General features: G+C 43.9%; 2 long non-coding RNA genes and 1 pseudogene across 3 annotated transcripts in view; 1 reads left to right on the top strand and 2 right to left on the bottom strand.

Moving 5' to 3' along the window:
* LOC309333278 overlaps positions 1-22,748 on the top strand; it is a 332,363-nt gene that overhangs the window by 133,196 nt on the left and 176,419 nt on the right. The window lies entirely within an intron of this gene.
* On the bottom strand, positions 11,550-16,868 carry LOC309333289. The gene is made up of 2 exons (XR_014152451.1): positions 16,815-16,868; positions 11,550-11,835 (listed from the first exon to the last, which is right to left on the bottom strand). It is a non-coding gene; the product is annotated as an uncharacterized lncRNA (long non-coding RNA).
* On the bottom strand, positions 18,023-18,616 carry LOC309333147 (large ribosomal subunit protein mL41 pseudogene; annotated as a pseudogene). The gene has a single exon. The product of its transcript is annotated as a large ribosomal subunit protein mL41 pseudogene (transcript).

A 22,748-nucleotide genomic window follows, 5' to 3' on the forward strand; every position in this document is an offset into this window, starting at 1 on the left:
AATTAAAGTTGTGGTATGCCTGCCTTTTTCAGTAGCAGGCCTTTTTAGTACTAGGGTTTGAAAGACAGATATAGATTTTTGGTAGGAAGGCCCTGATGGAGTTCCTATCACCTCTTCTATATCAGATTTCCAGCTTTATTCCTGGGAGTCTTTCATCGCTCTGAGAGCTTTGAAGACTCCTCAGACACTTCAGGGATGTGTTCTCTCCCTTCTCCATCCATTTTATTCCTTGCTGCAGAAATAAGATTATTATGTTGAAGCAAATGCTGTAAAAAAGAAGAACATGATAACATGGATAACATATAATGCTTTATTGTTGGAAGAGGACGGCCAAATTAAATTTAGAAAATATGAGGAGATAAAAGACAAGCTTTCTGGTTGGTTGGAATACCATCAAATATACGAAATATTTAAACAAGATAAAAAGATTGGATTTGATAATCAGCCCTCTAAACTCGAAACAGAATTAATAAATAATAAAATCAGGGTAATTTCAAGAATATATCGACTGCTCCTGGAATGGGAAGTTAAGGAGGAGGAGGTTAAGGCAACAATGATTAGATGGGCACAGGACATTGGACGTCCAATAATGATGTCCGAATGGGAAGAGCTTTGGAGAGCAAATATGAAATTTACGGCGTATTATAACATTAAAGAAAATATGTTAAAGATGCAGCACAGATGGTATCTCACCCCCTCAAGACTATCAAAGATGTATAAAAATTTAGCGAATATTTGTTGGAGGTGTGGTGGGAGTAATGGGGACATGTATCATATGTGGTGGACATGTAGGAAGATCAAAGTGTTCTGGGGCTTAATTTACAAGGAGTTGAAAAAAATGTTTGGAATAACTTTTTTTAAAAGACCAGAGGCATTTCTGTTAAGCATTGTTGGCAGGGACATCCCGAAGGCATTTAGGGAGGTATTCTTATATGCAACGGCCGCAGCTCGGACTTTGGTGGCAAAAGGGTGGAAGGAAAAAGAAGTCCTGACAATAATGGACTGGCATTACAAGCTACAAGAATTTGCTGAAATGGCACAGTTAACAAATACCCTGAGAGGCAATTCAAAACAAAAAATTATGAAAAAGTGGGATAGATGTAAAACATATGTTCAAAAATACAGTAAAGTTTCGCTATCTATGCTAGCATTTGATTGACGTTGGAATGAGACTGAGTTGAGAAATAAGACTAAGAGCACATATTGATATAGGAATGTATTAGATAATATGTAAAGAAATATACAATAATAAGAGTACATTCATTTGTAAAAAAACAATATACAATAGGAAAGACAGGAAGTCTAGTGTGTTGGTATATATATGATTTTTCAAAAAAAATGTTGTTGTTGTTGTTTTATTTGTTCTTTCTTCGTTTTTCATTTTCTTTCTAGGTATATAACATTTGTATATAATTTTTGTATACATGTTGGAAATTATATTATAGTAAGTCCTGTAATGTAATATGACAATGTTTACCGATGTAAGATAATAATGTTAATAAATAAAATGCAAAAAAAGGAAAAAAGATTATTACACTGATGAAGTTCTCTTATTCCACTGTATATTCTACAGACAGCAGTTCCTCTTAGTATGGGGTTAATGTAGGGTTTCCATATTTCAAAAAGTGAGAATCCACACAGAAAAGTTGTTGAGTTTTCTTTGGGCCAAAGTTGTTGAGCTATTTTTAAGGGAAATGACCAAAAACAACACTGCCAACCTGGGTTGCCATACGTCTGATTTTCCAGTGTGTTTAAGCGATTTCCACCTGGACACCGTTTCCGATGGCCAATTACTGTCTATGTCTAGGAAATTCCGCATGTATGGCAACCCTAGTTAAGGTCTCTCTCCCTATGTGATCAAGGAGATCTGAGGATGAGCAAAAAAAGTTATGCTACCAGCTATTCTCTCCTATTTTTCCAGTGAAGTAAACTTGCCTTGCTATCTATTATGCAGCAAGGAAAACTATTCCATACTACTTTGCCCCTCTTGGGGTAAACACATCCAGGCTACTTTTCTCTCGACACCAGCTGAAAATAAGTGGCAGCATGTGTGTGTCTCTTATTTTGCCTCATTGTTCAGTGTAGGAATGAAAATCACGACAGACGAGTAGTGGGTGTCACGAGAGGCGTCTGCCGGGAAAGTCCCGGGAACTCTCTTTTATTGAATATTACAAACATTGCCACAGGTGTGCTTGTGGCTGATTGGTTGATACAAACACAAAGAAACTTAATGCTGATTGGTTAACATACATACAAGGCGGGAATTACATGTGAGGGGTGGGAATTACATGTGAGCATTAATCACCGGTAGATTAAAGGCTGGGAAACGAGGTTGGGACTAGACAAGCATGAAACCTCCTAATTAATAATAACTAAAGATTAATATGGCATAAAACAATTACTAATGATTGATCATAACATGAAAGAATACAATAATCAAGTTCTATAGATATGGTCGACTATGCATGGAGAACAAGTCACCATGAACTTAAGGTGAACTGAGCGATGAGAGAATGTCTTGATGTTTGGAACAGGTTCGTACAGTGTGTGCAGAAACAGAGAGAAGATTATAAGCAAGACTTCCCAGAATGCAAGAGAAAAGAAGCAATGCTTCCCATAGCAAGACTTCCCATAAAGCCACAGTTATGTGTAGAAAGAGATGCAATGCTTCCCTATAATGCAACAGTTATGTGCAGAGGGAAAACATATGTGCAGAAGGAAAACTTCCCTTTATCTCCCCCTTTCTTTTCTTTTTTGCGAGGCGTTCTGGGTAAATAAGGCAAAAATATTTCGGGATTAGTGGTGTGCCAGCGAATGCCCAAAATAAGTTCGCCAGGGAGGATGGGACAAAAAATACTACGAGATACGTGGTTTGCCAACGCATGCTCGAAATAAATCTGCCCATTTCTCCCCTTTGGTTTACTGTTGGTGTTGCCATTTCGCAAGATAAGCAGCAAGGATTTTATTGGGTGGCTGAGGGGGAGAGAGAAGCCGAGAGAAAAGACTTATGAGGCCAGGAATGCATTGGAGGAAGCAGCAAAACAAAATTAATATACATATAATAACAATGGCATATTGAAAAAGACTACGAAGCCAAGTAAAGTTTGGCAGCCAAGCGGTAAGCCACTGGGTGAAAGAATCCCAGAGGCCGGAGAATTCAACATCTTGTTTAATGTGGTGTGTAAGATTTTGCAAATGGGAGATTTGTTTTTGGATGGCCTTAGAATTGTCTGTGATATTAAAGCAGCACATGTTTTCCACTTGTTCGCATCCGTAATGATGGAGCATCAACAGATAATCGACAGCAGCGCGATTCTGCAGGAGGCCATGCCGGAGTTCACTCTGCTCCTTATTCAAAAGATGAAGGGCTTGTGAAGTAAAATTCAAAGCTTTTGCTGCGGAGCAAGCTAAAGAGTTAATATTTCTGCTATTCCGGACAGCCAATCCAGGGACTCCTAAGAGAGAGACAGCTAAAGAAATATATTCAGATCTGCTAGGGAGAGAGACGGAATCATCGCAATCGTTATTCAATTCTATAGCGCGTCGATATCGAGATCGGGATAAATGATGCTTTTTGGGTAAAATGATGGACAAATGGCTTAAACAGCAGGGTGTACCATGGCTAATGTTTGCTGGAATATAATTAAACGTATAGCCAGGACACGACCAGAACCAGCCTTCAGGCAGCTCTGTGTATTTATATACATAGGAAATATTTACATAATTAGAGCAATTAAAATTATCCTTACCCATCTCCACACAGTTGGTTTTTGTGCAATTGACCATACGGGCACAAGTAACATTAAAAGAAGCCACGTACGGGGTTGACAGATCAATGGCCAAAGATGGGCGGCGCCGCACTTGGTTACCCCAGTTATGGTAACCGGAATAACCGAGGGTGCGGAGAGAATCATTTTGGGGTAGGGATGAATAAAACCAGGTGTCATTTTGTATATCAAAGGGATCGTGACAAACAGGGATAAGGCAAGAACCAAGGATTTCGCCGATGGATACTTGCTGGGTGAGGCAGAAAGAAGAAACATTAAGGGTTTTTGCAAAAGATTCCCACACATTTATTGGTGTGGAATCACCGCCGTTAGGAGCGGAGGCTGAGAGGGGCAAAAACAAAACACTAAAAATGAGCACTATCATGGAATTTATGTTAAGGCATGTTATGAGACACAAGAACAAATTAGCAGGGTTTGCTTCCAACTGCTGTTCCCTTCGGAACTGTTCAGCTTGAAGTGAGAGTGATTTTATTTGGCCCCACGTCACTGGTCCATTACGGTTTCCCCGCTTGCGAGTCCTGGGGGGAGCGGGCGTCGCATCCTGGGTGATCTGCAGCTGACCGTCGAACTGCGGTATTGGATTCTGCAGAGCCTGTTGCCAAGCCATGATGGAGGCGGACGCAGCGTGCGGGAACCCAGCGAGCACCCTGTGGAGTAGAAACTGCAGCATAACCCTTTCCCCACGTCGGGGTCACCAGATGTAGGAATGAAAATCACGACAGACGAGTAGTGGGTGTCACGAGAGGCGTCTGCCGGGAAAGTCCCGGGAACTCTCCTTTATTGAATATTACAAACATTGCCACAGGTGTGCTTGTGGCTGATTGGTTGATACAAACACAAAGAAACTTAATGCTGATTGGTTAACATACATACAAGGCGGGAATTACATGTGAGGGGTGGGAATTACATGTGAGCATTAATCACCGGTAGATTAAAGGCTGGGAAACGAGGTTGGGACTAGACAAGCATGAAACCTCCTAATTAATAATAACTAAAGATTAATATGGCATAAAACAATTACTAATGATTGATCATAACATGAAAGAATACAATAATCAAGTTCTATAGATATGGTCGACTATGCATGGAGAACAAGTCACCATGAACTTAAGGTGAACTGAGCGATGAGAGAATGTCTTGATGTTTGGAACAGGTTCGTACAGTGTGTGCAGAAACAGAGAGAAGATTATAAGCAAGACTTCCCAGAATGCAAGAGAAAAGAAGCAATGCTTCCCATAGCAAGACTTCCCATAAAGCCACATTTATGTGTAGAAAGAGATGCAATGCTTCCCTATAATGCAACAGTTATGTGCAGAGGGAAAACATATGTGCAGAAGGAAAACTTCCCTTTAGTTCAGTAGCCATCTAAATGGAGAACTCTTCTCAGTTAAGAACTTGAGGAGGAGGGAGGGGAAATTCTAAAATACAGAGCAGCACTTGTTTCATGCTTCTATTGTCTACCTCCCCCTCACAGGAAAGGCAAAGTATCACTCTGGCTTTATGCTTCATGTTTGGTTGAATATGTTACTGGGAACACATAAGCTAAGGGGAAAAGGGATGCAAGTTACTCATGCATTTCCATATCACAGAAGTGAACAACACCAGCAACAATCAGTGCTAAGAGTGGGGTACTTGCCTGAAACCCTGATATGGCCCTTGCAAGTTCCTCAATGCCGCATAAATTCATGCTGAAGGAGACTTATAATTTGAGACACTACAATGTAGGGTATTTATGTATAAATATGCACATCAGTATTGTAAACAAAATAAAAAATATTTTTGATCTTTTTAAAATAAAGTGTTATGTCTTTTGTTGGTTACAACCTTCCAATTGTTCATTGTTTTAGTCTTTGGGTGTAGGACCTAAGTTACTGTGAGTGTTGGGGATATGTTTGTATTGTTGCTTGCCACCACATGATGCCTTAAAAGGTAAAGGGACCCCTGACCATTAGGTCCAGTCGCGGACAGCTCTGGGGCTGTGGCGCTCATCTCGCTTTATTGGCAGAGGGAGCCGGCGTACAGCTTCTGGGTCATGTGGCCAGCATGACTAAGCCACTTCTGGCAAACCAGAGTCAAATTAATGCTATAATTTTTATTTTATACATTTACATATTGTCTTTATTCCATTATAAAACCCAAGGTGGCATACTTATTTCCACTCCTTCAGGCCCTCACCAAAGTCTTGTGTGCTTTCAGACAATGTCTCATGTGAGGCATTAGCCTGCAAACTAGTTCCTTGCTGCTGCAGAAGCAGACTGGCCCTTTCCTCCCTAATGGAGCATAACAGTAATAATGGACTCCCAAGAATTATTTTCAGGAACACTGCTTCTAGAGCAGGATTATCCCATTGTTAAGTAGATTGTGTCACTTCAATCAATTCAGTGGTCAGGAAGACATACCTTGAAGGGCTTTCCTGAATAGGCAGCTTACCTAGTTGAAAGTTTATTGCCTGCTATGCAGCAAAACAAAGGTTTAGAGCCTATACAGCCATTTTGTGCAGAGAAAGAGAATGAGCCTCCACATTTTATAAACTATTTAAACAAAAAGATGATCAGTGTTTCCTGCCTGCTTCCTCAGCCTCTTTAATATCTATCCATGATAGGAGGCCTAGATTCACAAGCTATACATGCCAACTTCCAAACAATCCAGTAAAATTGTTCCATTGAGTAGCATTTCCAAAAACATAACGAAAACGAAAACCACCAGCACTTGGGACTTGCATAAATTCTTCCTGCTCTGCTTACATGACTGCGTCCACAAGATTTGGTATGTGTGTTGTCAGGGATGATTGGTGAGTGCTAGCAGAGATAAGAGTCTGGGAATCCAGCCATATTTACAAGATTTATTGGTTTCTTCTTGCTATTACAAAGAGCTCTGAGAGTCAGCCTGCATCATGGTGAGTCAGTTGCAGAGTCTGAATCAGCTTTCGATTTCTTCCAGCATATCCACTTCCTGAACCCAACCCCCTTCCTTCCTCTGTTACGAGAGTGGCTGGGCCCCGGAAGTGGCTCCCCCCCTCTGATTCATTGCTTCCTGACAGCCCTTTGTCACCCTCCTCGTCCGAGGAAGTACAACTGCTAAGTAACGGAGGCTTAACTCTGTAAGTCCCCATTCTCTCCCCCTTCTCTGCCTCCAATTCCCTGACATCCACCCCCTCCCCAAAGGCCCCCCTCTCCTCCTCAGGATAGACAGCTGTTCCCGTTTCACCCATATCAGGAGTCGCAGGAGGGAAACCTAGGGAAATGTCATCCTCATCTTCTGTATCCTCAAAAACATCCCTCCAGGACTCCCACAAACCAACAGTTTCCCGGCGATCCTTGAGATGTCCTTTTTCTCGGGCCGTTTCCACCGACTTCCGATGGTGGGAAGTCCTCTTCATCATCCGTCGGCCCAAACACCTGTTTAAAGAACTTACCAGGGGTTTTTGGTTTGCCAGGAAATAAATCGTGGAACTCCTCCACCAGATACTCCTCAGTGATGCAACCTTCCGGAACCCATGTGTTTTCTGAACTGGGTGCCCCTTCCCAAGCCACTAGATATTCTAGTTGCTCCCCGTTCCAACGAGAGTCCAGTATTTCAGTCACCTCGTTGCATTGCTCCCTTTCCTCTATTTCGGGTGGTGGAACCTCCCCTTCCCCTCTACCCTGCCGGATGCCCCCTTCCCTGTAGGGTGACAGCAGTGACCTGTGGAAGATGGGATGAATCCTCATGCTCTCAGGCAGCCTTAACTTAAATGCCACTGGATTGATCTGCTGTAGGACCTCAAAAGGCCCCACCCGTCTGGGCTTGAGTTTCTTGCACCCCCCTTTCCAGGGCAACCCTTGCGTCGACAACCACACTCTGTCCCCAACCCGGATGACCTCCCCTGGTGTCCTATGCTGGTCTGCCTCCCTTTTGTATACTTCTTTGGCCCTTTCCAAGTTCAACTGGAGCTGTTGGTGAATCGCCTCCATTTCCTCCGCAAACTGTTCTGCGGCAGGCACACTCCACAACTCCTCCCCCCTTCCCGGGAAAGCCCTAGGGTGACACCTGTGATTGGCGAAGAAAGGAGTCATCCCTGTGGATACGTTCTCCGTGTTATTGTAAGCAAACTCCGCCAGTGCTAATTTGTCCACCCAGTCATTCTGTCTCTGACTGACATAACACCGCAAATACTGTTGCAAGACAGCATTTGCTCTCTCCGCCTGCCCATTGGTTTCGGGGTGCCTCGCTGTCATGAAGCTCACCTCTACTTGCAGCAAACTCATGAGCTTGCGCCAAAACCGTGAGGTGAATTGGGTCCCCCTGTCTGAAATCACCTTAGAAGGGACTCCATGCAACCTAAACACATGCTCTACAAACAGCTTGGCTGTTTCCTCCGCCGTCACTGCATGTGAGCATGCCACAAAATGACACATCTTGGTTAGGAGATCCACCACCACCATGACTGCTGTTTTCCCCTTAGACCTGGGCAGGTCAGTGATGAAATCTACCGATACCACCTCCCATGGCCTCCCTGGTGTGGGCAAAGGCTCCAATAACCCTGCTGGAGCAGCCCTCTCCCCTTTGGGCCTCTGGCAGGTGTCACACCCTCTTACATATTCCCTCACGTCCTCCCTCACTTTAGGCCACCAAAATTCCCTAGTAACCAACAACATGGTTTTGTGTTGCCCAAAATGACCTGCCGTGGAGCTGTCGTGAAGTTGCTTGAGGACTCTGGCCCTTAGGGATTCACCTGGAATATACAATGCCCCCCCGATAGAACAGAAGCCCCCCCCTTTTTCCTCAAAACCTCCCTCAGCTCCCCCTTATTCCTTAGCTCGTCCATCTTCCGCCGTGCAAAGGCATCATCTCTGATCAATTGCATCAGTTCATCGTCCTTCACCAATGCCCCCCCCACAAGTCCACCTTTTCTGGGGAAACATGAGCCTGGCTACAGGAGGTCCTTCTTCCGCCAGGTACTCTGGTTTGCGAGATAGCGCATCTGCCCTCACGTTCTACTCCCCTGGCACATACTGAATCCTAAAGTTGAAGTTGGCAAAAAACTCCGCCCAGCGTATCTGCCTTTGGCACAGCACACGTGCTGTGCGCCAGTACTCCAGGTTCTTGTGATCCGTGCACACCTGTATCTGGTGCCTCGCACCAATTAAGAAGTGTCTCCATTGCTTGAACGCAGCCACAATAGCAAGCAATTCTTTGTCGTAAATACTGTAGTTTGGCTCCGACTTCTTCAGCTTCCGGGAGAAAAAGGCACACAGCTGCCAATCCCCCTTGCCATCTTGCTGTATCAGTACCGCTCCGATGGCCCGGTCAGACACGTCATTTTCCACCCGCAGCGGCAGGTCGGGGTTGACGTGCAGTAGCTGCTCCTCGAATGCAATAACCTTCTTAAGCCTCTCAAATCCCTCTTGCACCGCTTCAGTCCACATAAACTTCTTCTTCCCACTAAGGCAGTCCGTTATGGGCACCGTCAACTGCGCAAAGTTTTTGATGAACTTCCTGTAGAAGTTGCTGAAACCCAGGAATCATTGAACATCCTTCCTGGTCTTTGGGCTTTTCCATTCCACCACAGCCTTCACCTTCTCAGGATCCATCACCAGACCCTTATCCGACAACCTGTAGCCCAGGAACTCGACATCCTTCGTGTGGAACTGGCACTTCTCCAGCTTCACCCACAGGCGATGCTCCTTTAGCTTGCTCAGGACTTCACACACATCCTTCACGTGCTGCCTTTCGTTGTCAGAAAATACCAGAATATCATCCAAAAAACCAACGCAGTTACGATACAGCAGCGGCCCCAGCACGTGGTGCATGAAAGCCTGGAAGCACGGGCTTCCACATTGAAAGCCGAAAGGCATGACAAGATATTTGAACGCCCCCAGCGGGGTAAACATGGTGGTTTTCCACTCGTTGCCCTCTCGCACCCTGATGAGATTCTACGTCCCCCGGAGGTCCAGCTTAGTAAAAAATTTCCCCTTCCGCACTCTCGCCAAAACGTCATCGATTCTCGGCATGGGGAAGGCCACGGGTTACGTCAAGGAGTTGAGAATTCTGAAATCCACTACAAGTCTCTTCTCCCTCGTAGCTTTCTTGTCCACAAAGAACACCAGGCTGCCACCCACAGCTTTGGATTCCCTGATGAATCCCCTTTTTAAGTTTTTGTCGATAAAGTCTTTCAACTCCCGCATCTCTTGATCAGACATGGAATACTGCTTCCCCACTGGCAGCTTGGCCCCCGGGGCCAGGTTAATCTGGCAATCGTATGGCCGGTGCGGCGGTAAAGTGTTGGCCTCCCTCTCATTGAACACTTCCTCCAAGTCTCCGTATTGCGGAGGGATTCCGCCTTTCCTTCCCATGTATGTTGCCGCCATCTTGGCCCCCCTGACTCAAGGTTCCCCTACTCCCAGGCAATTCTCCAAACAGTGTGCCGACCCGTAAGTCAGGGACCGCTGGTGCCAGGAAACCACCGGATCATGTAAGGCCAACCAACTCATACCCAGAATAATGGGCGGACCAGCCATCGTGGGTACGTGGAAAGCGATGGTCTTGGAGTGTGTGGAAATCTGCATCCTCATGGGAGGAGTCTGATGCGTCACTTCCCCTCCCAAAAGTTCCCTTCCATCAATAGTGGTCACTTGCAGAGGAAAATCCAAAGGCCGAAGGTGCAATTGGTGCTGCGCAGCAAAATCCCTGCTGAAGAAATTGGCAGTGGCTCCTGAGTCCACTAGAGCGTGGACCTCCATCGCGTGGCCATTTGGGAGCTCCAGCAACACCCTCACCACTATGCCCGGTTTGGAGTGCTCTGGTCAGGGCTCTTCGCTGCTGCTGCTGCCTGGCTGTTGCTCCGGTTCACCACCAGCCAGGCCCTCCCGTTTCCCTGCATCTGGGGCACTTCCTCTTCTCCCTGTGGCATAGCCCCCACCATTCCCTGCCAGTTACGACGCTCCGGACACACTCTGGCAAAGAGTCCTGGCTTCTGGCATAAAAAACATTTCTTGGCCGCCTGCCAGTCCTTTCCCTCCTTCTTGCTCGGCAGTTGGGCCTTTGAATGTTCCTGCGCGTGGGCTGAGCCAATTTCCATGGGCTCTGGCTGACTCTGACCTTCAGTAGCCTCTGCCGGCATCTCAAGAATGCAATCTCCATGGAAACGCCGCCCTCTGCTCTGCCTTCTCTCCAGCAAATGGGCTTCCTGTCTGAGACCCACTGCTAAAGCAGCCTTGGTTAGCGCGTCCATATCTTGGGGTTGAGGCCCTCTGGCAAGCTCATCTTTCACTTCAGAATTCAGCCCGGCCTTAAACAGAGCCTGCACTGGTTCTGAACTCAAATCCCACCCCAGCTTGTGGACCAGCATTGCGAACTGGGACCAGTAACTGCGCACAAATTGCCTTGCTTCAAAGCCAAGAGCTCCTGCTGAGTCATATCAACTTGACTCTCATGTGTAAACATGATGCCCATTGCCTCAAAGAACTTTGTCAAGTCCCAAAGAGCATCGTTATTAGCTGCTATCAGTGGCCTGACCCAATCTCTAGCCGGGCCCGATAAGTGGCTAATTAGAAAAGCAACTTTCTGCGCATCGTTAGCAAAATAAGCCCCCTGCAGTTCTAGGGCATATTTCTGTTGGTTTGCAAGCCCCCTGCACAGAGGCTGGCCCCTCTCACTGTCCTCGGAGTTTGCTTACCGGTAACCTCCTCTGGCTGACTTCCAGACAGACCAGGGAGATTTTGATAGGCGACATTTTCCCAAGAGTGGGTAAAATGCAGGGGAAAGAAAATAAGTCAGAAATCTATTTACATGATGTTTATTTCTGACATTACAGCACTAGAGAAAAACACATCCTTTCAGTTCAGTTCTTCCAGCAAGTCTGACAAACTTCCTGAACATGCGCAGTCAGAAGGTTTCAAGTTACACTCTTCACAAAGACTTATCCAGCCTGTGAACGTCCTGGGAAATTCTTCTTTCCCACAGATAGCCGCATCATGTGATGTCAACAATCTGGCTGTCTGCAGCAGTGATGTTTCCATATACTGACATCCTCCCCCATATGAATCATCGTTAGCTGCGGACAAAGCTTGATCCAGAGAAGAAAACAAACAGTTGTTATACATATAACAATCCCCTGTTGTTTCAGTTCCACCCTTGGAACTACCCGCCACTGGTTTCACCAATGTACCTCTCTGGTTGTCTGTTTTCCAAGGAATGAGTGCATCTGCATTACCTTGGTTAGGGAATGTTGTGTTATGCTTAGCAACTCCCTGTTGTGTCTTTGTCTCTGACTTAGACATACCCTTAACCTGGCTTGAGTTGTCAACAATAGTAATACATGCAACAGCTGAACTAGCAAACTCTTGAGAATACCTCTTTGGTGGTACGCCCTTTGTTATTCTCTCAGACCTGCGTATGAGGTGCTGATCCTCCTTGCTGACTGGTTCAGTCTCAGGATTTTTCGGAGAACCAGTTCCAATAGTAAACAGTGGTTCATCCTTAACTTGTGAAGATCTAGCTTTTGTGTGTGAACCTTTCTCAATGACTGTGTCAACAGAACTCTCTGAGCTTTCTGTGTCACTTTCAGTACCACTATAATCAGAATAATCAAATTCATCATCTGAATCATCAGCAGTGGGAAATGTGTGAAAAATTACTCTCTCCTGTCCAGGAGCACTCTCTAGAAATTTTGTGAGAATCACCTGACCAGATTCAGACAAAATTACTCTGTAGAGACCCTTTTCATAACCCACAAAAATGCCTCTGGCATTCTTCACCCCATCTGGAGTTTCAGTTCGGATTTGAGATCCAAAAACCTTAAAATGTGCTAGAGAAGGTTTTCTGTGGAACAGCCTCTCAAAAGGAGAACATTCCATACCTTTTGAAACCTTTCTCACCCAAGTGTAACAAAAACATGATAAAGATTCAGCCCAATACTCATGTGGCAAGTGTGAACTCAGCAATTGTGCCTTCATGCCATTTTGCAACTCTCTGTTCACTTTTACACAGACAGTTTTGTTCCATGCAGCCTCTGAAGCAACAACCTTGTGCTCTATCCCTTGCTTCTCCAGGAAATCCTGAAAATCCTGTGAAAGAAAAATTGGCTTTTCATCTGTGAAAAGAAAATCAATTTTAGCATCATGAACATTCTTAACCTTATCACAAAACTCCTTAAACCTTTCTAAGGTTTCTCTGGGACTCTGCAAAATGTAAATCCATACATAATGAGAAAAATGATCAACAAATACAAGATAGTATTTTGCATTGCCTCTAGATGGTACTAAAGGACCAATCACATCAGCATACACTCGCTGAAAAACACTGTTAATTTTTGTTGCCTTTCCTCTCGTGTCTTCTTTCGTTTTTTTTAATGATATTTATTAGAAGTTTCAAAAATTACAGAGAAAGAAAAAAGAAAAAAGCAACAACAACAAAAGAAAATTTTCAAAGCATATATAACAATACTTAAAAGAGGGAAAAAAGAAAAAAAAACATAAAAATCAATACAACAATAACAATAAAAACACAGTATTCCATATCTTTATCTTTCATTAACTTGTTTCATCGACCTCCTCACACCTCCCTTTTTGTATTCTAGTTTAGTTATTTATTTCAGCAAATTCTTTCCATCCTTCTCAATTTTTTTAAAATAGTTTGTCTTAACAGTCTAACCTATTAATTAACTCAGCAAATCCTTTCCATCTTTCACTATATTCTGTCATTCAGTTTACCTTAGTTTATTTTAACCTTATCTTCCCAAAAATACCTTAAGACTTAAAACTTAATATTTATTTATACATAATTCCTTATAACATTTCTGCTAAAGCCAAATATTTTCATTCCAACATTTTTCCTAATACTCATTAATTTTACACTAATTTGCAAAATAAATTTTTAAAAGTTTTCTTCCAATCTTCCTCCAGCGTCTCTTCTTCCTGGTCTCGGGTTATGTCAGCCCTTACTGTCCATTCCATCTAGTCCATCAACCTGGTAATCTTATATCCGAGGCTCTTAAGTCTTTTCCATGTCCCTTCTGCAGGTCTTCTTCTTGTTTGTACTTGCACTTTACCTTGTCTTTTGTAGATCTCTTTCTTAATTTCTTTCCTTTCTCATTGAGGAGTAGGTCTTGGGGATGTTCCAACTCAAAAATATCTCCATCTCTCCTCAGCAGATCGGCCCATTCCCCACAGTCCCATTCCCCACAGTCAACAGTGTAGTCCAGAAAATATTTAAAAGCATGTTTCAAAGTCCCTCCAAACTTAAGGGGCGCCACAACTCCAGACCCCCCCTGGCCCACTTCGAATTCAGCCTTCGACAACAATAGCTTATGCTCCTGTAGGGCCTCGGGCCTCTCCATTTGTGTTACTTGAGGTTCAACAGCAGCCTCCTCCATTATCTTCTGCGTTTGCACTTGCTCTATCAAAACAGATTCCTGAGTTGGCTCCTGGGTGGTTTCTGTATACATATTCACTGTTTGTCCAAAGTTTCTGACTGCAACAGTCATCAAATCCATCTTCTCATGCATCTCCTCCAACAAAGCGCTTGTCTTGCAAAAAGCAAGCACCAAAACTTCTTCCAAACACATTTTTGTTCAAGGTCACAGTCTGGTCCCACGATCCTAATCTCCACAGCTGTAAAATCCCCAGAACGACTCCAGCAAGAATTTAACAAGCTCCCTCTAGAGGAGGCAATTTCTATTTGTATCCATCTTTTAAAAGCAGATCCAACAAAGAAAAATTACTTTCATTTTTCGGATTTTTTGTTTCTTTTAAATGCAAAAGGCAACATTGGAATCAATTTGTTTCTCTTCTTCAACTAACTGTCAAAAGATGTTCCATTCACAGTCAATGAACTTCACCAAAAATCTCCGTCTCTGACACCCCGTTCCCAGGTTTGAGATGGTGGAAATTTATCTTTCTTTACTCTCTCTCCTGCAGGCTTGAACAGTCAAATTTCCCCTCTTTACTCCTGCTTCCAAGAGGGGTTTAGATGATCAAAACAGGAGGAATTTAAAACCTTTATGTACAACTTTCCAGACTTTGGCTTGCACGATTTTTGCTTCAGACTATTTACAAAAGCGGAAGGCGGACTTCCTGTTTAGGACCTTCCCGCTGAGTGCCAAATTAAAGTGTTTCTTAGCCCAATTTTCCGTTCTACTCACGGGTACTTGTTTAGAGTCCAATTGTCCCCAGGAAAAAGTCAGCGCTCTCCGGCAACGGCTGTGCGGCTTCACTCCGTAAAAATAGCGGTCGATTCAAAACACCACGCCGCTCACCCCACGTTGCTTCAGGTCCCCGAAAAAGGGGTTTCCTTGCGTGTAGGGGGGGCACTCCTGGTGTCAGCCAAATCTCACGTTCCCAGGCTTCCTCCGCCTGGGATTATTAAAGGGTCTCTGCCTTCGCCGCGGCGGCAAGACCCAATTTTCGCGGAGCGGGTTCCTCTGGATCAGAGGAATTCCGCCATTGCCGATGGCGCTAACCTGGAAGTCCTCTCCTCTCGTGTCTTCTTTCGAGATACCTGCAAGAGAAAGCATTTTAGATTCACATGCTGTACACATTTTATAATCACTTTCATCAAATGTCAACAGATATAGTCCGTCTTTCTCTCTTGCAGAAAGATACAGCTCTCCATCTTTGTAGATTTTGCAGCTTTCCTCATCATACGATAACACCAGTTTCTTCTTAGTGATTTGAGATACACTCAACAGATTGTACTTTAAATCAGGAACAAAATAAACATTGTTTATAGTCAAGTTCAGGCTTTCTAGATACACAGTTCCGATCCCGGTTGCTTCCATTTCCTGACCATTGGCCAGTTTCACAGTGAAGCGTTGCTTCTCAAACGTAGAAAACAGTTCTCGGCGTGACGTCATGTGTTGCGTGCATCCTGTGTCTACAATAAATGAGTTCTCCACGGATGATGTGGCCTTTAGTGACATCAAAGCCATATCTGGTTTTGCCTGGGACTGGGTACGACCTTTGCTTGACGCCTCAGGCTTTACAGAGCTCCCTCTAGCTCCTTTCTCCTGACGTGGTGTCTCCTGACGAACAGCATTCTGAGCTACAGCTTTCTCCTCTGTAGCAATTGTAGTGGGGGTGCTTGATTTCTGAGCTTCACTCCCCCCATCAGCAACAGCCATTGCAGCAATGCTAGGATCATCAACAGCAACAGCACCAGCAGCAACAGCAACAGTCCCTTCACTTCCCTGTTGTGGCTCAAAGCTCCTCCCAGCTTTCAATGAGCTCTCAAGAATTTGGCTAGCTTCATCTTGGCTCTCCCCCTTTGGCGCAACCAACTCTCGGTCCTTGCTTCCCACCCCAGCTTCACAAGCTTTGTGGAGTGACTCCCAAGCGACCCTTGGTTCTTGTGCACCCTTTAGGACTGGCGCAAGATGAGCGTCCACATTTTCCGCCAAAATTCTCAGGACACGCTGCTTCAATTCATTTTGAATTGCAGCCTTCTTCCCCTGTGCTTGCACAGCAACAGGCTGTGGAGTTTGGACTAAGTCCCATAATTGCTCTCCCACCAGCAAGAATTCTATTGCAAATGACCATTCTAGCCAGTTTTGGCTATTCAGTTTCTGAGAGAACAGAGCCATCTTTAATCCAAACTGCAGCTTCAGCTACAAGCTGGAAAATCCAAAAGTCTATTGGGCTGTTTACAAGCTGCTTGCACCTGGCAGTCAGCCCAGCTGCCTGGAATTTTCCCTTCCACAGAGTCTGTAAACAATAAGCCTTCACTGCAATCCAACAGCTATCAGCTTGGAAAGTCCCTTTTCCAACAGTTTGTTTACAACAAGCGTCGCTGAAAAACACCCAGCCTTGCTTTCGTTTCTGAAGCTTCTTTTCTCTCTTTTCTCTTTAAGCTAACCAGCTCATAAATTTAGCTCAAAAAGTACTCACGTCTTGTCGTTTAGCAACAGAACTTCTTATCAACTCTGGAATGCGAAGTATTTGGCTTCTCTCCGCTCTGTTTTATCCAAAACAGGAGCTTTTTTCTCAGGGAACCGAAGACTTTTCAATTCGCGTTCACCATCCAGCCATAATGTCCTCGGAGCTTGCTTACCGGTAACCTCCTCTGGCTGACATCCAGACAGACCAGGGAGATTTTGATAGGCGACGTTTTCCCAAGAGTGGGTAAAATGCACAACCCCTCTCTCCTGCTTTCGCAGGGGAAAGAAAATAAGTCAGAAATCTATTTACATGATGTTTATTTCTGACATTACAGCACTAGAGAAAAACACATCCTTTCAGTTCAGTTCTTCCAGCAAGTCTGACAAACTTCCTGAACATATGCAGTCGGAAGGTTTCAAGTTACACACTTCACAAAGACTTATCCAGCCTGGGAAATTCTTCTTTCCCACAGATAGCCGCATCATGTGATGTCAACAATCTGGCTGTCTGCAGCAGTGATGTTTCCATATACTGACATCTTCATCTCCGTTTTAAATCCCAAATATTCTTGAGGATCCCCGTTAAATTTACCCACCAGCGTAGGCATTTTTCTTCCCAGCAGGTCCCCTCTCGCTTCTCTTTGATGCGCTCGACTCTCCTCCAATCTGACACGCAGTTCCTCTGCCCGAGCCTCCAGACCGGCGTTGCGTTGCTGTAAATCAGCCAGTTGCTTCTCCATTGCTCTTATCTGCTCTCTCCTACTAGCACCCGGCATATGAGTCTCTGCAAGCTGTCAGGGATGACTGGTGAGTGCTAGCAGAGATAAGAGTCCGGGAATCCAACCATATTTACAAGATTTATTGGTTTCTTCTTGCTATTTACAAAGAGCTCTGAGAGTCAGCCTGCATCATGGTGAGTCAGTTGCAGAGACTGAATCAGCTTTCGATTTCTTCCAGCATATCCACTTCCTGAACCCAACCCCCTTCTTTCCTCTGTTACGAGAGTGGCTGGGCCCCGGAAGTGGCTCCCCCCTCTCTGATTCATTGCTTCCTGACAGCCGTTTGTCACCCTCCTCGTCCAAGGAAGTACAGCTGCTAAGTAACGGAGGCTTAACTCTGTAAGTCCCCATTCTCTCCCCCTTCTCTGTCTCCAATTCCCTGACATGTGTGATGTATCCCTTATAGTTTTACAACACAGCAGCTGGCAAAATTGTGGTGCTCCTCTGGCTTTCTACATTCCTTGCTTGCTCACCCAGCCCTCTGAGATGACTCAAGCATCAATGAAAAGAAAGCAGGAACTTCTTGAAGATACCCCAGAGTTTCTACTTAGTTCCAATCCTTTGGCGTCTTGCTCCTTTTAAGAGCTGAAAAGTTTTGCGAAGAGTGAATATTTCGTGTTTTTAAAAAACTTTTCTTAATTTTTTTGTTGCTTAATAAATGTGTGGAAGTCACACCAGCTTTCCTTCCACTTGCAACGCCACCCTAGCGCACAAAGTTCTTGGGAAAGAGCTGAAAGAGTTTGCCTTCCTGGGTCGGCTCGAAGCCATACTTCTCCAGCTGCTGCAGGCTGAAGGTACAGGCCTTGACGTCCTTCTCAATCTTGGAGGCGACCATCTGTTGGAAGAGGGCACGGGCCGTGAGGGGCTGCTCACTGCTGGCGGGGGCCCGGTAGGAAACGTAAGGCCTCAGCTTGAAGCCGCTCAGGTCCGGCACCACCAGGCATGGCACCTTCTCCGGCACCAGCTTAAACTTCTGGCTGCACGTTAGGTAGCCCAAGGGGTGTGCACCGCAGCTCTTGTAGAAACTGTGCGGGCCCCGCTTGCTCATCCAGGCGGCCGTGCGGTCTGTGCCATGCACCAGGCCCCGCGTCACTTCGCTCAACAGCCCCATGAATAGATAGGTGGGTGCTTGCTAAGGAGAAATGAAAGGACCTGAGCCTCGTTGATCTCTGACCTACTTTACCTCACAGCACTACTCCCCCTTCTCTCAGGCACACAGTGCCGCTTGTTCTCATTGGCTAATAAGCGCATAGCCAATCGCTGTCTTCCATATTTTCATTTCACTAATTAGAGGATTGGAGGGGAGGTCCAATTCTCTGACAGATTATTGGAGGGGAGGCTCGGGACCAATCAGAGTCATAATTTACTTAAAAGGGTCTCGGTCTGGAGGTTTCTAGGAGGGAGGGGACGCACAAGGATTATAACCTTAAGGATGATCGCCATTTTGATTGGCCAATGTGACTGCTCTACTTGGGCTGATGGGAAATGTAGTCCAAAAAAAGTCAGAGAGTGCACAAGCTTGGGAAAGGTAACTGTAGTATGAAACCTTCTAGACGGAAATGACGTTAAAACCACCAAACGGAAGTAACCCCTCCTGACCTCCCCTGTGAACTTTGCCCCTTGACACCACCCCCACCTGCAGGGTTCTCTCCTCAGGGAAAAGAACCGTTAGCACCTCTTCCCCTTACCCCCCACCTTTCCATTCTCCCCTCCCCGGAGGCTGCCTTGGCATCTGCTCCTCCCCTCCGCAGGTACGTGGCCTCCTCCCTCAGCGTGGCGCCCTTGTAAGGGCTTCGTTTCCCTTCTCGGGCTTCCTCCCACCCTCTGCACCTGCACAGCTTTAAAGGGCACCCTTGAGAGAGCGGAGAGGCCAGCCGTCATTGAGATTGTGGTAGTTGCTATTTAGGAGCATTGGACCAGGGAAAATCTGCGTTCAAATCCTCACTCAGCTGTAGCCGCTCAATTGGGTGTCCTTTGGCCAGTCGTTCTCTTTTAGCCTACCTCACAGTGTTGTTGTGGGGATAAAGTGTGCATGTGTTTGTTGGCTGAAAGGTGAGGGGAGATCACTAGTCATGGAAGTTATGTTTTTGTTGCTCCATTTATATCCTGCTTATTTCACAAGATTTGTTTGTAGTAAAATGAATGAGGCAATATTATTATCAGTTAAAACATTTAAAATGACTGTTTAAAAGCATTGAAAAGATAATTGAAAACCATGGTAAGTTAAAAGGCAGATATCATTCCCTTCCTTTCAAGGAGTCCATGGTGACAGACACATCAATTAAAAGTTATAAAAACAGTTAAAAATATTCTCTGAACTAGTGATGTTTGGGTTGCTATGAATAACATCATTCAGCCATAGGCATTTTTGCACATTTTTTAAACTCCTCCTGAAAGTTAGCTACAGTACAAGGGAGACAGAAGCACCTCACCAGAGAGGGCATTCCACAAATAGGGAACTGCCACAGAGAAGGCCCTGCTATGGATCAATGCCAACCAGGCAGTCCCCAGTGGCAGTATAGTATACCTACAACTTATGCACATTTAACTTGTGCACATTCAGCTTTACATGTGTGGCAAAAAATTTTTTTTAATAGGGCATGGTGTTCCGCGAAAAATGACTTTGGCAATCCTGCCTGCCATTGAACCCAATTTACAATTTTGGCTTTAGGCGAGATCGCTGGAACTAACTCCTATGTAAGATGCGGGCTTACTATACTACTGTATACAGTTTTCAGATTAAGAGACTTAATGCAAGTTACTGAATTGCTACTTAATGCAAGTTAATGAAGAGAAGCAGGAAAGGAAATTGCCTTCAGGTCCTGCTTTAAGATTTTCCTGGAGGCAAGCGCCCTAACTTAGTGCTATAAGAATAATAATATGCTGTTAAGAAATACAGATTTGTTGGATTTGGAAGGTTATGACAATAGATTTGGTTGGCACGCATATCTATGGTATAATAAAACAAAAATCCATAAAGGATTTGGTAATCACATATTTTGAAGATCTTTATATGAAGTATTGGACAGGTATAAAAACTTATTAGAACGTAAAAGACCATGGTGGTTATCTCCATTAGAAGCTATGAGTGTGAAAAAGATAAATATGAGTAAAAATTGGGTTACCTATGAGAAATTGTTGGGGGGGGAGGAAATAAATGGAAAATGAAATCATATGAAGAAGTTAAAGAATATGTAAATGATTGGTTGCACTATCACCAATTCAATGAAATATATAAAGAGGCTTTAAAGGAAAAAGGATTTGATGATAAAAAAAATCAAAATTTGAAATAGAAATATTAAACAATGAATGTAAAACAATGTCTAAAATGTATAAAATACTGTTGGAATGGCATTTGAAAGATGAGGAAGTGAAATCGGTAATGATACATTGGGCAAAAGACTTTGGATATAATATACAGCTTGAAGAATGGGAAAGGTTGTGGAATGAAAGGATAAAATTTACAGCCTGTAATGCTCTGAAAGAGAATATGATGAAAATGATGTATAGATGGTATATTACACCAGTAAAATTAGCTAAAATGTATAAGACAAATAATAAATGTTGGAAATGTAAAGAAAAAGAAGGAACATTTTATCATATGTGGTGGGAATGTAAAAAAGTAAAGAACTTCTGGGAAATGATATATAATGAGATGAAAAAGATGTTGAAATATACATTCTTAAAAAAACCAGAAGCATTTTTACTTGGTATTATAGGTCAGGACATTAATAGGCAAGATGTTAAATTGTTTTTATATGCAACAACTGCGGCAAGAGTATTGTTAGCCCAGAAATGTAAACAAGAAGAAATTCTGACGAAAGAAGAATGGCAGACGAAATTAATGGACTATGCAGAATTGGACAAAATGACAGGAAGGATTCGAAACCTGCGGGACCAGAGATTTACAGAAGATTGGAAGAAGTATATGAATTATTTGAAGAGCAACTGTAATCAACAAATTACGCTAGTAGGACTACAAGAAGTTTTGTAAGGAGAAATATACGAAGTGTTACAAAGTAGAAAATGATAGAGATATTGTTTATGAGTTTGAAATGTAATAAGGAAGATAAGAAATGCATACTGAGAGATTAGATTGGAAAATTTTCAGACAGGATTGATGGAAGTCAAAAATTTGATTAAGATGTAAAAGTATGTTTAATTACTGTTGAAAATTATATGTTTAAAAAACTAATAAAAATTATATATTAAAATATAATAATAATAATAATAATAATAATAATAATAATAATAATAATAATAATTATTTATATCCCACCCTCCCCAGCCAAAGCTGGGCTCAGAGAATGTGTGTTATATCCAATATTGCTTCTGTTCAGAATAGGTTCATTGAAATTGATGGGCATGACTAATGTAAGCATATTGATTTCAGTGGGTTCACTCTGAGTGGCTAGTTACAACCTTGTTGTTTGGTAGCAGAAGGTCTTAGGTTCAATCCTTGGAATTTCCAGTTAGACTGAGAAGGTCTTTGGTCTGAAACTCCAGAGATCTGTTGCCACTTAGTGTAGACACTACTGAGCTGGGTGGACAGATGGCCTGACCTGGTGTAAGGAAGTTTTTCATGTCTCTGTGGACTTTAGATCTTAGGTCCTTAAAGGGTGGCTCTATCAGCTGCCATTAGCCATGATTGCTAAATAAACCTCCATGTTTCATGATGGTCTAACATGGAGTAGTTCAACTCAGAGTACTTGATCCTGGGGGCATAAAACTGGGGAGAATATTGCATTCAATCCTTGCTTGTGAACGTCATTGAAAGCATTTGTATGGTCTCTGTTAGAAGAAAGCTGGTGCTCTAGTTGAAATTTGGATCTCATACAGCCAGAAAGTTGTCACTTCCCAGGAAGATCTTGTTTATTTCTATAACACTGCTTAATATACCAATTCCTTTGCAATTATATCACTTATCCTGAGGCACCCACACTTGGCTGCCCATTCACCATTGTGAGAGCATAGAGAGTAACCCCTGTCTTCCATTCTCACATTTGAATACTGTCCAGAGGCATTTCTGCTGTCTAGGTGTCTTAGAGCAGGGATAGGGAACCTGTGGCTCTCCAGATGTTGTTAAACTCTTAACTCCCACTAGCCCCTATCAGTATGGCCAGTGGTCAGGGATGATGTGGGCAATAGGCCCAACATCATTGGAGGGCCACAGCTTCCCCATCCCTTGCTTATTGGTTCCACTGTTGATATCCCTGTTTTGGTTCTTGTTCCCCTCTTGCTTCCACCCACCTTTCAGATGGTCCTATTTTTTTTGCTCTTGTATTTTAATATATCAAATGACCCGTGTTTCATCTGTTAGGGACTACT

Source organism: Podarcis erhardii (assembly GCF_964252035.2).
Source record: "Podarcis erhardii genome assembly, chromosome: W".
NCBI classification, from domain to species: domain Eukaryota; kingdom Metazoa; phylum Chordata; class Lepidosauria; order Squamata; family Lacertidae; genus Podarcis; species Podarcis erhardii.